The sequence below is a fragment of the Triturus cristatus genome, chromosome 3_1, assembly GCF_964204655.1.
Source record: "Triturus cristatus chromosome 3_1, aTriCri1.1, whole genome shotgun sequence".
NCBI lineage: Eukaryota > Metazoa > Chordata > Amphibia > Caudata > Salamandridae > Triturus > Triturus cristatus.
In genome coordinates, this window is record NC_140583.1 from 337,620,488 (window position 1) to 337,635,635 (window position 15,148).

Genomic DNA, 15,148 nt, shown 5'->3' on the forward strand with positions numbered 1-15,148 from the left:
GGAAGGTGGGAGGGGCCATGGCAGCACAGAAGACCATGCATGGCAAGTGGGAGGGTTAGTGGCAGCACAATGGCTATTTATGGGCAAGAAGGAGGATGGGCAAGAAGGAGGGTGCAGGGGCATGCACAAAGGACGATGGAGGATAGAAGGGAGGGTCAGGACCTGTGCACAGACAAGAAAGTTCAGGGGAAGGGGCCTCACAACAGACCGCACGGGGCAGGCAGGAGGAGCAGTTGCAGCACAACAGACCAGGGAGGGCAGAAGGGTGTGGCAGTACAATGGACCATGTAGGATAGGAGGAAGAGGATAGGGGCATGGCATGTGGACAGGCAGGGTGGAGGTGGCAGGGACAGGTTACAGTCATCTGACAATGCTAGGCAGGTGGGAGGGGAGTGGCAGCTCAACAGAACACTCAGAGTAGATAGGAGTGGCAGGTCCATGGAACATGGTGGGCAAAAAGGATGGAGCAGGGGCATGCACAAAGACATCGGAGGGCAGGGGGAAGGAGAATAGGGGCAGCAAGCTAAGCACAGAGTTTAAGCAGGAGGTCAATGATGGAGCATAGAATTGGGCAATGGAGGGCAGGAGGAGTGGACTGGTACATCATACTAAATTGAGGGCAGTGGCAGCACATCAGACCATGCATGGCAGGAGGGAGGAGGCTAGTCTATGGATTCACACAACAGAGGATAGGGAGGAGGGGGATGGGGCAGCAAGCTAACTGTTCAGAGAAGGCGGGTATTAGGAACTTTATTGTTTTTAAAACGTGTGTCTGTGCGAACTACTTAAAATATGAACAAGTATGCAGCATAATCTCACTTTTATTCAGGAAGAAGAGGACGTTTGTGACTGTGACTCCGGGCTCACTTGGCAGAAACACCCCCTGACCCTCCACCCCCTATCGCAAAATGTAATGCCCGTGAAAAGGGTAGGTGAACACAGTGTTATATAGAACATAGTCCTGAGAGCACGATTGAAAATGAAAACTAGATATAGTGTATGGTATAAACTATGCACCAAAAAGTGTGATATAAGATGAACCGGGCGTGAAATATAATATGCAATACATTGTGCACAATGACAGATTCATTGGAGAGCGCGAGATAGCACAGGCACTAGCGCGTGCTATGCGATATGCGCCTTGGAGTGTAATATGCACAGGGCAGTGTTGTGTAACCTAACTAGTCTCTAAAGTTGTAATATAAAATATGTGCTGGGGAGTGTAACGTTGCATATGCACTGTGACAAAGATATGGATCCCAGATTGTAATATGTATGGCATAGCACTGTGCGTTATAACATAGGCATCGAGGAAGGCACGTTAGATGGGGCAATATAACCCGTGCGAAGACAAGTGTGGCATGACATATTCACGGGGTGGTGTTACAGTGCACATGGGCTAGAGAGTGTCATAGCATATGCACTAGCTAGTGGAATACAACACGGAGGTGTGTGGCACTCAGCAGGCAATGGTGGGTGTAACACAGCATTGGACTCTGCCAGGAGTGCGCTGTGACTCTCAAGTGATGTTCGTCCCCTTTCCAGAGAGTAAAATAAAAAGTATTACACATCCGGCAGTGGATGTGTGTTTTATTAACCGTGAGGGGGGTTTCTTGCATAGTTTTGGTCGAATTTTTGTCGAATCCCCTTTGAATGGCTTGGTGTGCATGTGTATTAAATGTGCCCGTCAATAGCTACCCATGTTTGTATAAATAAACGACAAGGGTGTCTACCGGGATTAGGCACGGTAGGGCATCAGACATGTCAGAGCTTCACTAGTGGTGTAAATACATTCCACGTGGATTCATTGTATGCATAGTCGCCTTTTAATGAATATCACGCAAATCGTCATGGTGATAGGTACGTACGGTTTGTCCAGCATGTCCTAGGTGTGTCTATAAATATATATTTTTTTAAAATAATAAAAAACAGTGGCCGGCCCTGGGGATTGGGGTCAAAAAAATATAATTAGGAGACAGGCCCTGGGGGATGGGGTCATCAGGGCCAATAAATTAGAATAAGAAGGGGAACCACACAGCCCCCCTTCTTAAAAAATTAAAATAAATAAAAGACTGGCATCGTGCCGGAGGCCACGCCCCCTCCTTGCAGCACTCTGCAAACGCGCCCCCTGGCGAGTTGTAAGTTGGGGAATTAATTCCTCTTCAATACTGAGGGTCCCTGAGGGCCAACTAGCCCAACAGGCATCTCCAGTATGCGCCAGGGAGCTGTGCTGCAGACAGGTGTTCTGAGGCCAAGCCCCTTTTTACACCTCTCTGCAACACAGCTCTGTGGCGCTTACTGGAGGTACCTAGTGGTCTAGTTTGACCCTAGGGACCCTTAGGATTCAAGGGGACTTAATCTCTCAACTTAGAACAGCCACAGGGCACGTTTACACAGTGGTGAAGGGAGGGGACGGGGCCTGAGGTGACATGTGCAAACACGCACTATGGCACGTTTTAAATTGGGGATACAATTTTCCTTCAATACTAAGGGCCCCTGGGGGCCAACTAGCCCACCAAGTGCTTCCAGTAAGCGCCACTGAGCTGCATTGCAGAGAGGTGGTCCAGGCCGTGCCACTTTTTACACCTCTCTGCAACGCAGCTCTGTGGCACTTACTGGAGGTACCTAGTGGGCTAGTTGGACCCTAGGGACCCTCAGGATTCAAATGAACTTAATCTCCCAACTAAAAACGGATACAGGGCGTGTTTACACCGTGGTGAAGGGAGGGGACGGGGCCTGAGTTAACGTGTGCAAAAACGCCCTGTGGCCTGTTTTAAGAGGTAGTTTTAATCCCCCTGCCCTATTATATACTAGGGGCTTACAGAGGAGGTCATGCTAATCACAGGGGGACCCCAACGCATAATGTTCCCTAGTGTATGCAGGTGTTTTCACTGTATTCTAAGTGTCTTTTAACATAGCACTGGCTCTAGGACTGGTTAGTCAGACTCAGTTACCACCAGTATCCGTCTGAAAAAGTTTAGGGTACAGGATGATTTTGCAACAAGGCTTCTTTCTGCTCTTCTTTTTGTTCTTTCTGCACGTTATCCTTCTTCCTGCACTTTTCTTCGTCTTTGAGGACTTCTGTTGCTTCTTTCTGCACTTCTTTTTTTTCTTTCTGTGCATTTTTTCTTCTTTCTTCACATGTCCTATCTCTGTAGGCATAGTTAGAAATTAGCATTTAAAACACCTTTGAAATTCACAGAAAAAAACCATAGGTTTCAGGCACGTTATAGTTAGGAATTAGCATTTAAAAAACCTCAGAAATTCACTGAAAAAACCATAGGTTTCAGGGGTGTTATAGTTAGCTGGACTTTTCACTTGTACAAAACCATTGAAATTCCCCCGTTATAGTTAGTTCAGCTAACTATAACTCGCGCGCCCGCAATGCACTGCTGATGACGTCACATATTACATCACTCATGACATGGTCAGTGACATCACTCATGACATCACTGATGACATCTCAAATGACATCACTGATGACATCATCCTTGTGATAGAGTGGCAGACCTCCTCTCACCCTAATATAACCTTTGATACACACATTCAAAAATAGAGACTAAACTTTTCAAAACAATGGACATACCAATACCAGTTACAACAACCTCTTCAGTAATTCTAAGATCCACATACACATCCACTCATTCACCAACAGTCCTATACAGTCACTCATACATGTACTCACTCATCATATGTACTCATACACCTATACATCCTGTTACACAATGCCACTCATCCATAGAGTTACTCACACACCTAGTCACTCATGCTAATAAAGAATCAAACATACATTTACTTGCATATACAGTTATACACACACCACCACACTTACTTCTACGGAAACTTACACATACTTAGTCTTTTAAACAATCACTTATAGAAACACATACTTATTCATACAGGAACTCTTTCAATCTCTCACTCTCACATATACTCACTTATATACACCAATAGTCACATATACTAGTTTAAAACATATGTAGTTACTCATAAAGACACTATTGAGACAGTCATTCACTCACTAACACACCCATACACACACTCATCCACCCATACAGTCCTGCACACATGCTGTCTTCAACACATACAAAGAGTGAGTCACTCATTCATGCACCTATGCACTACGTAATACCCCCCCACCGAACCATGCAGACACTCAGACTGATACTCAAAAAACCAACTATTAACCTATATAGACACCCATGTAGCTACTCACCAACCCATGCAGCCACTTATACACAAAGTGAGAGACTGATACAGATATTTACATATTTAAACATTACTCACTAAGCCATGTATTCACTATGATACACTTAATCAGTCAGTTACACAATCAATTTTTTAAAAACAAATCATCCATTTAGACACTTATATACCCATTTATTCTTCCATCGACCTTGAGATATACATATATAAAACATATTTAATTTTCAGAAAAACACACATTCACTGAATGATGTCATCAGTGATGTCATTTGAGATGTCATCAGTGATGTCATGAGTGATGTCACTGATCATGTCATGAGTGATGTAATATGTGACGTCATCAGCAGTGCATTGCGGGCGCGCGAGTTATAGTTAGCTAAACTAACTATAACGGGGGAATTTCAATGGTTTTGTACAAGTGAAAAGTCCAGCTAACTATAACACCCCTGAAACCTATGGTTTTTTCAGTGAATATATATAAATATACATACACCAATTACATAAAATATAATAAAAACATAATACTATAAATTAAAACATTAAACTATTTAAAAGTCTTTAAACCTAAATTTTCCACTTCAGTGAGTGCAACAGTAGGTAAAGTGTTGTATAGCGGAGGGGTAAAATTGACTGTTCCCACTCCAGTGAGTGCGACAGCAGGGAAAGTGTTGTATAGCGGAGGGGTAAAAATTACTATTCCCACTCCAGTTAGAGCAATAGTAGGGAAAGTGTTGGAAAGCGGAGGGGTAAAAATGACTATTCCCACTCCAGTGAGGGCAACAGTAGGGAAAGTGTTGGATAGCGGAGGGGTAAATATGACTATTCCCACTCCAGTGAGTGCAACAGTAGGGAAAGTTTTGGATAGAAGAGGGGAAAAAATTACTATTAACACTCCAGTGAGTGCAACAGTAGGGCAAATGTTGGATAGCAGAGGGGTAAAAATGGCTATTCCCAGTGCAGTGAGTGCAACAGTAGGGAAAGTGTTGGTTAGCGGAGGGGTAACAATTACTATTCCCATCAAGGTGCCGATTCCGATCCTGGAAAAACCGGGTACGAACCGTCGGTCGGAGAGTTTTCTCCGTCCGACTCGTACCTGGGAAAAAAACATTACAAACATGCAAGTACGATTCGCACGGAAACACCATTTCCGTACGAATCGTAAAAAACACCGACCGACGAAAAAATACATACCAATGTGATCCGAGACAGCGCCGACGTGAAGTCGGGACGCATTCAGGCTGCGTTCCATGAACCAGGAAGTACGATCCGCACTGACATCACCCCGCACGGATTAAATTCTCCGGCTGCCAAAAACTGCCGGGAAATCAGGACGATGCGCACAAGGAGCACCTGTACGCGACGGACAGCCATGGACCCGAACCTACGTGTCATCCAGCACTCATAGCAGTCCACCTGCTCTACAGGAACCGACGCAGACGCCGCAGAAGGTCAGAACAACACCCAGGGGCAAAGGGGGGGGCAGGGGCAGGACACATAACCCCCACCCAAGTCACAAATCACACATGCCCTGGACATACCTGACCTGCAGGACCTGGTCACCTCGAGGGGGTGGGGGCGTGTCCAGCAACGCAAGCGTCCACCACAACGAAAGTGGATGTTGACGCGAACCAGCAACACAACAATACCGGTATGTACCGTACCCACGCCTTAAGAGCGTGGGTACGGGTCGTACCATGCCCACCCCTACGTCACCCCAACAATGGTGGTACGGCCCATACCCACGTACTGAAGGCCTGGGTACGGGCCGTACCAGCATTGTTGGGGTGATGTAGGGGTACGCGTGGTACGACCCGTACCCACGCTCTGAAGGCCTGGGTACGGTGCAGACCCCCAATGGGGTGCCGTAGGGGTACGCACCGTACCCAGCCCTTCAGATCGTGGGTACGGGTCGTACCACGCGTACCCCTACATCACCCCAACAATGCTGGTACGGCCCGTACCCAGGCCTTTAGAACGTGGGTACGGGCCGTACCGCCATTGTTGTGGTGACGTAGGGGTGGGCGTGGTACGACCCGTACCCACGCTCCTAAGGCGTGGGTACGGTACGTACCCAGGCCTGCAGATCGTGGGTACAGGAATGTACGGAGCGTACCCCCACCCGTGTATGAATGGAGCGTACCCACACCCCACCAGTGTATGTACGGAGCGTACCCCCATCCGTGTATGAATGGAGCGTACCCACACCCCACCAGTGTATGTACGGAGCGTACCCCCACCCGTGTATGAATGGAGCGTACCCCCACCCGTGTATGAATGGAGCGTACCCACACCCGTGTATGAATGGAGCATAGCCACACCCCAGCAGTGTATGTATGGAGCGTTCCCCCACCCGTGTATGAATGGAGCGTACTCACACCCCACCAGTGTATGTACGGAGCGTACCCCCACCCGTGTATGAATGGAGCATACCCACACCCCACCAGTGTATGTACGGAGCGTACTCCCACCCATGTATGAATGGAGCATACCGACACCCATGTATGTCCCGAGCCTACATGCCCAGACACAGGAGGGGTGGGTGCCTATCACTCCCAGCAGTGCCCAGACACAGGAGGGGTGGGTGCAAAGTCCTCCCAGCAGTGCCCAGACATAGGAGGGGTGGGTGCAGAGTCCTCCCAGCAGTGCCCAGACATAGGAGGGGTGGGTGCAGAGTCCTCCCAGCAGTGCCCAGACATAGGAGGGGTGGGTGCCTATCACTCCCAGCAGTGCCCAGACACAGGAGGGGTGGGTGCAGAGTCCTCCCAGCAGTGCCCAGACACAGGAGGGATGGGTGCCTATCACTCCCAGCAGTGCCCAGACACAGGAGGGGTGGGTGCCTATCACTCCCAGCAGTGCCCAGACATAGGAGGGGTGGGTGCCTATCACTCCCAGCAGTGCCCAGACATAGGAGGGGTGGGTGCCGAGTCCTCCCAGCAGTGCCCAGACATAGGAGGGGTGGGTGCCTATCACTCCCAGCAGTGCCCAGACACAGGAGGGGTGGGTGCAGAGTCCTCCCAGCAGTGCCCAGACACAGGAGGGGTGGGTGCAGAGTCCTCCCAGCAGTGCCCATGGAAAGAAAAGGGTGCAGTACCCACAGATACAATGCCCACAATTGTCAGTCAGGTGCTCAAAGACCCTGCAGAACACGTAACATGTGTGCGAGGCTGATAGTACACACATGCATAGTGTGTAAAAGGGAACATGTCCACATGAAGTAACTTCAATATACTTCACACACAAGTACAGTGACCACCAAGGATGCCACAAATGATGCAGGTGGAGACATTGCCCAGCATGCATGGCCAAAGTTGAACGGATCCGTCACACACCAAGGATATGTAGACACAGCTCAGCACAACATTTAGGAAACACCCTGCAGGGAAGATGTCAGGGTCCACAGAGGAAGGAACACACCTTGGGACAATGTCACCATGCAGTAAGAGCATACATGAACAAAGTTATTTCGCAAATACCTTGTGATGGCACACAGATACCAGGGTCCATCCCATGAGCAGCACACTACTACATTTGCCAGACACCTAACACATTATCCCCACCCCAAATCATGGAGCAGCACCACCAACAGCAATACCAGAAAAGCAATAGTGTGCAAAGGGAAAAAAACATAGCTTTATTCAGCATTAAAAAAAGATTTGTTATTAGAAGTTGAATATGTACAAGGCCCATAGGACAGTCCATAGTCCAATTCGTGGTGGGGGACACATAGGGACACGTGTCCCCTAGCTTGCCTGCACAGTTCATACCTCCTTTGCTTCCACAGGGGGGGGCATCATGTGGGGGGGGAAGGACCAGGCACCGCAGGGACAGGAGGGGCAAGGGTAGGTGTTGCGGGTGCAGGGACGGAGGACTCCACCACAGGGGGTGGGGCAGCGCCAAAGGTGGAGGTGAGAATGGCGCTGCACACGGTTGCAAGGTCCTCCAGCATCTCCCCTGCACCCGAAGGAAGCACAGGCCCCAAGGAGTGGGGGGGGGTGTCGGAGGGATGGGTCGCAGTGCTACTGGGGAAGGGTGTGGACGTGGGGGGGGACTCAACTACCCTGACCGGGGACTCCTTTGACCGCTTGCGGGGTGGTTTCCCACTGGGGCTCAGGGACAGAGCGGCCAGGAAGGATTCTTTGGTGGAATACTGGCCAGGAGAGCTGAGGGGAGTGGATTTGGAGGTAGTGGGTTGTGATGAATGTGGACTCCCACTGTGGCTGCGTGTCTTCCGTTTGCCCCACGACCCAGTGGGTGAGCCTACTTCACCCTCTGTGCGCGTGACAGAAGGTGTGCGCATGGCCTTCCCTGGTGGTGTGGTGCCTGTGTCTGGTGGGGTGCGTGCATGGGTACGTCTGGGTGTGCTTTGGACAGGCATGGGAGTGGGAAGTGTGGATGGTGCAGGGGTAGGGGGGGGACGTAGTGCTGCAGGAGACCCACTGCTGCAGTCAGTGTCGAGTCAATGGACCTCAGCAACTGGCGTTGGTCAGACTGCGCAGCTGAGATGCCCTCCATGTATGCCTCCATCTGGGTGAGCACTCATGTGTGGCCATGGAGGACATTAAGCATCGCAGTCTGACCAACCTGCAACTGGCGCAGGATGTCCACAGACTCGGCATTCGCGGCAGCAGTGGAGACAGGGGCAGGGGGTGCGGTGCCTGGCAAGAAGGAGACACGTGGTGACCTAGCACGGCGGGAAGGGACCAGAGCAAGTGGGAGGCCGGTGATGGGAAGCGAGGGGGCGGGTAGAGATTGAGTGCTGCTGTCAGCTGTGGGAGCACCCTCCGCCCCCTCTGGGAGATCAGCCTCGGACCCGTCAGCGTCATAGTCGGTGGTGGTACTGGACAGGTCCTCCGCCTCACTCCCCTCGGCCTCCGTGCCACTCGATGCGCCAGACAAATCAGCACTGCTGCCACTGGTGCCTGCTCCCTCCTCACGGTCCGTGCCAGTGTCTCCCTCGGAGTCCCCTGACAATGCTGTGGGCAAGGTGAAGAGACAGAAAATAATCAGACACCTGTATACATATATCACATGAGTCAAATCTACATAGGTCACAGTGCATAGCCTGAAAAGCAACATGAGTAACATCTACAACACAAGGTACATATGTAGGCCCTGCAACACACGGTTGGTTGACCTACCATGCCACTGAGAAACAATGGAGAACATGACACAACAGCAAATTACTTGCTATCAAATAGGACAGAGGAGCCGGGGTCTGGGAACAATCATGCACAGCATCTGTACCACACAGCGTTGACAAAAAAGGGATGAGCAGGAACCATGTCTATTAACTTTTTGCACATGCTGCAAAGCTAATACATTAAAACATGCACAACATGACTGGGTCACTGCACCTTGAGTGTATGTCCAGACAAACATCACACACAGGCCAGACCTAGCAGGGAGACTTCAGATTTGGACATGTAGGCCTTGCCCGCACAAAGCACCCCCTACCTGAGACAATGTGATTGAGACAGAGGAAGTACTTACACCTCTTACTCTGGGATAAAAACACATGGCCTGCACTAAATCCTGATTGTACACAAACTACCCCTGGTGCGCCTGTCCACATATATCATTGGCAATCAACCATCATCAGATTGTCGTACCAAGGCACACAGGCACTGCCCAGTGTGAGTATGCACAAGCAAAATTGGGTCACACTGTACAGTGGACACATGTAGCACAGTTTTCGTCAATACAGATGAGGCCAGGGTACAATGCCACAGAGCCCAACCTATGCCGAAGACACAGAGAATGTCCACATTGTTGGATGACACACATGATACCTAGGAAAAGGTGCCCCAGGACACGGTAGTGGCCACACACCTCCATGGTCCTGGATGGATATGACTGCAACTGAAGCAACCGTCCCTGTACTATGCATTACTCCCACTCATGCACATCATGTCAGAGGGCACAACATTGGACATGCATGCTGGAAGGCAGTACACTTTAAAGACACACTCCTATGTTGGGACTCAGCATCAGTGCCAACTGACATGGACCCCACAATGACTGAACTGGCCAGGGCACAGCCAAGGTCCCAAAACCTGTTACAATCCACCCCCACACATGATGCTGCAAGCATTGGGCACTTGGATTAACTGCCAGCCTAGATTACCTTGTGCAAGAGTGACTACACACAGACCAGGGAACACATGGCAAGGAGGGGAAGGGAGGAAGAACAGCATGGGTTTACTTTGGGGAACTGGTTATGCACTGCACATGTAAACCCTGGCAGTGTATCCATGCAACTGCGCACTTCCAAAAGCTGGTGACACACAACAAACACACATGTACCTACCCCCTTCCTGCTGCTGCTTCTCCTGTAAGAGCCTATCCAAGTCGGGGAAGACCACCGCCAGCACACGCTTATGGATGTGGGTCAGACGCCGGTGCCCACGGTTCTTCCGGCTCTCAGGTGAGTCCCCCAGCAGGACCCGTGCAATCTTCCTCGTCCAGCACCGGATATCCTGCCAGCGTTTCCTCACCTGGGCTAGGCGCCGCTTCCGACCCTCCGTATTCCTCACGGCACTGACGGCTTGCTTCCATATCTCCTCCTTGGCATGGACGCCAACCTGTGAGGATGCAAAAGTAAGAATACTTTAATTCACCTGAGCAATGACACAGAGACACACATATTAACAATTTGTCTTCTTTGAACAGGCCATGGTATGCAGGCAACTCATTGCACATTTGTCATAGGGACATAATCCGATGTGGAAGGCAAAATGCACTACGTGGCATTGAAAGTACACAGGTGGCATGAGGGGTGCCACACAATCAATGATCCTGGATCACACTGTGCATCACAAGCTACACAAGGATTATGTACAGCACCTCAAAGCAGTCACATGCCCCAGCCCACTGGCTCTACCTCAGCAGAGTACACAGACACACACAGGCACAGGACAATCACCTGCCATTGCCAACTGCGGGTACAAACCTCACTCTGCCCATGTGCCACTAGACTGGGGGGTGTCACAGGTGTGGGGCTGGCTCAGCAAGGCAGTCACACAGCACTGCTCCCTGCTCACATCACATGGGCAGGGTATATCCATCCCTCATGCAGCTGGTGTGCAACACTCCCCATATGCACTCACCCACATGACAGGGGACTTACACACACCAATGTCCAGGGGACGAACACATCATTTGGACACTCACAGCACAGGTACACTAAACAAACACACATCTATGGGTACTGTCACCTGTCACACTGGGGGGACCACAGAATCACATCAGGACTGTAGCAACAACATTCCCAGGAGGAGTAGCCAGGCAGAATGTGGCATGCACCATGCATTGATTGTCACAGTAAGCACAATGCAAGTGAGAAGTGCACACAGGAACCACAGCATGCTCTGCATGGGAGACATGAGGCCTTCCCCACCCTGGGACCCACTCGAAACAACATTGCATGTCTGTCACACAGGGACACAATGAAAAGGGGCACAGTCTAAGCTAGTGGAGTCTGCACTCACCTGCTCCCCTGGTCGACCATACAGCATGGTGTACTGTGGGAGGATCACATCCACCAACGCCAAATTCTCCTCCATGGTGAATGGCTGGGCCCTCTCCACAGACCTGGACATGGTGCCAGAGGAATCACGAGCAGCAGCAGTGTTGTGGAATGAAAGGATGTGCAGGCAAGTGCTCTCTCATGGGACCTGGCTGCCTTATATCTGCCTTGCTGGCCTGTTTCATTTACAGGAGTACAGAGTGATTGGTCAGTCACATTAGCATCCTACGTTCCTCCAATCCCTTTAAACCTACCCCAGTGAGTGGCTTTGCATGGTTTAAAAATTGAGCATGATGTCAAGTCAACAACCACTTTGCAACAAAGTATATTGTTTCCAACCGACTTCTGCTGTCCACCTGATGCAATAATTCAAACTTTAAACTGGGTCTCCATGACAACCAGCATGCATTTAGGCCCTTATACTTGTCCCTCATGTGTCCCCTATGTTATTTCAATATTTACACACAGGTACGGTCCGTTCCATGGCCCTAGGGCATCCCAAATGCAGTGATACGGACCGTACACGCGTGTGTAGGGTCCCTATCAGTATGGGAGTGCTGGCGTATTCGTACGCCATAGTGATACGGACCGTACACGCATGTGTAGGGTCCCTATCACTATGGAAGTGCTGGCGTATGCGTCCGCCATAGTGATACGGACCGTACACGCGTGTGTAGGGTCCCTATCACTATGGGAGTGCTGGCGTATGCGTACGCTATAGTACTACGGACCGTACACGCGTGTGTAGGGTCGGTCCCATAGTGATAGGGACCCTACACACGCGTGTACGGTCCGTATCACTGTGGCGTACGCATACGCCAGCACTCCCATAGTGATAGGGACCCTACACACGCGTGTACGGTCCGTATCACTGTGGCGTACGCATACGCCAGCACTCCCATACTGATAGGGACCCTACACATGCGTGTACGGTCTGTATCACTGTGGCGTACGCATACGCCAGCACTCCCATAGTGATAGGGACCCTACACACGCGTGTACGGTCCGTATCACTGTGACGTACGCATACACCAGCACTCCCATAGTGATAGGGACCCTACACACGCGTGTACGGTCCGTATCACTGTGGCGTACGCATACGCCAGCACTCCCATACTGATAGGGACCCTACACACGCGTGTACGGTCCGTATCACTGTGGCGTACGCATACGCCAGCACTCCCATAGTGATTGGGACCCCACACACGCCCTCAGAGCGTATGTACGGTGCGTTTCACACCTGACAGTGGTGACAGGCGTCACACAGAAAGGAATTGAGCTATCATACTTGGCCAAGGCTGGACATCAAGGCATTGTCTGTGCAGTACTACATGTGTCGGGCACAGGTGGGTCAGGCTGTGATGTGGCACTATACTCCTGAGGTGTGAAGCTAATAAAAGTATGATGAGCTGTGTACACATGTCATGTGTGATGGTGCCCTATGTGCCACACATCCCCTTCACTCCTTTGACATGTGTGCATGTAGTACAGACTTGTTGAGCCATGCGTCACTGGCATGGCACAGTCACCGACACCCGCAACTGTCCCCTGATGCCAGGTACACGGAATATTACCCCTGACATGTGAATGCCCGCGTTGCACGCTGTAACTATGTCATGTGTGTGTCATGTGTTCCCATAGGTTTGCTGTAGGTGTTTGGTCAAATGCATCTGCAGTTGCTGCAACCAACATGTGTCTGTGTGTAGATGGCCATAGCACACTGTTACGCACACCAGCCCACATGTGTAATCCGACGTAAGGTGTGTATGTATGCATCGACACGGAGTTTCAAAACAAGGACATATCTACATACTCTCAATGTATGTGTGATCAGTCTTGACATGGTATCCTTCATGGCAAGGTGTGTGGTCTGTCCTTTTTCTATGACATGTGACCTGTGCCTCTAGTGTTCCGCAACCTGTCTGTACAATAAACATCCTTCTTCTGCACATATGTGGATGTCTGTAACTCCTGTAATGCGTCTGCCTGTTCACTTACACTGGCCCACAGCTAGTTTCATGGCATGGCATATTGAGGTTGAGAATCAACGTTTGTAGCTGGCTCTTGGTAGGAGTGTCACCTGCCTGGCATACGTGTCCAGGGCATATTGCACAGCCCTGACTCTGTATGTAGCATATGTGCATTGCCTGTTGAACATGTGCTCAGTACATTGACATTGGTGGTGTACTGTACTCACTCTTCGTTGTCCCTTCTAATTCACTGCAGGGCTCCGCCTCTCCCTCGACCAATTCCGGACTTGGCTGACCTGAGTGAACATGACTGTATACGCCGCTACCGCTTCCCCCAACATTTGATTGAGGACTTGACGACACGGCTGGCACCACACCTCCAACCGCTACACAGGTATCCTACTGCACTGACACCCAAGATGAAGGTGATGGCAGCCCTACATTTCTTTGCCACGGGTACCTTTCAACATACCATTGCCCATGTTGGTGGCATGTCCCAAACCATGTTCAGCCGTGTTCTGCATGATTTTTTAGAGGCCATGTTGGATCACCTGGATGAGTTCATAAAATTCCCAACTCCTGAGCAGTTGACAGGTGTCAAGCGTGAGTTATATGCCCTGGGAGGGATGCCCCATGTCATTGGGTCCATAGATGGAACACATGTGGCTTTGGTACCACCACAGGCACAGGAGGTAGCGTATAGGAACCGCAAGCATTACCACTCCATTAATGGCCTTGTGGTGTGTCTTGCCAACATGGTGATTTCACATGTCTGTGCTCGTTTTCCAGGATCAGCACACGATGCCTACATCATGAGGCGTAGCAGGGTGCCTGAAATGATGCTGCAGCTGCGCAACGAACGAGCATGTATTGTTGGTGGGTATACTCTGGCAGTCCTGTATTTAACGTCATCTTCCTGTCTTACTGCTTCTCCTGACCCACTGTTGTCCATGATGTTTCCATGTAGGGGACGCTGGCTATCCCAACATGCCATGGCTGATCACGCCTCTCCGCAACCCCAGCACGGCTGCCGATCACCGCTACAACAACGCCCATGGGCGGACCAGGCGAGTGATAGAGAGGACGTTTGGCCTCCTGAAGAGCCGATTCCGTTGCCTCCACAAGACCGGTGGCACACTCCAATATGCACCAGTGAAGGTCTGCAAGATCTTCCTCGTGTGCTGCATGCTGCACAACATGGCAGTGGAGAAGGCTGTGCCACTCATCCTGGATCCAGATGAGCAGGACCATCCACCCGTGGAGGATGAAGGGCTTGGTCACAAGGCAAGTGATGTGGAGGAGGAGGAGGTGGTAGAGGACATCCGGAGTCGGCTCATACCCAACTTGTTTGCTTAGTGGTGAGTTCCAGTGTCTGAGTGTGCACGCATTGGGCCGTGTGTGGCATGTGTTGCAATGTGTGTGTCCATCTGCATGTCTGCCAAGTGAG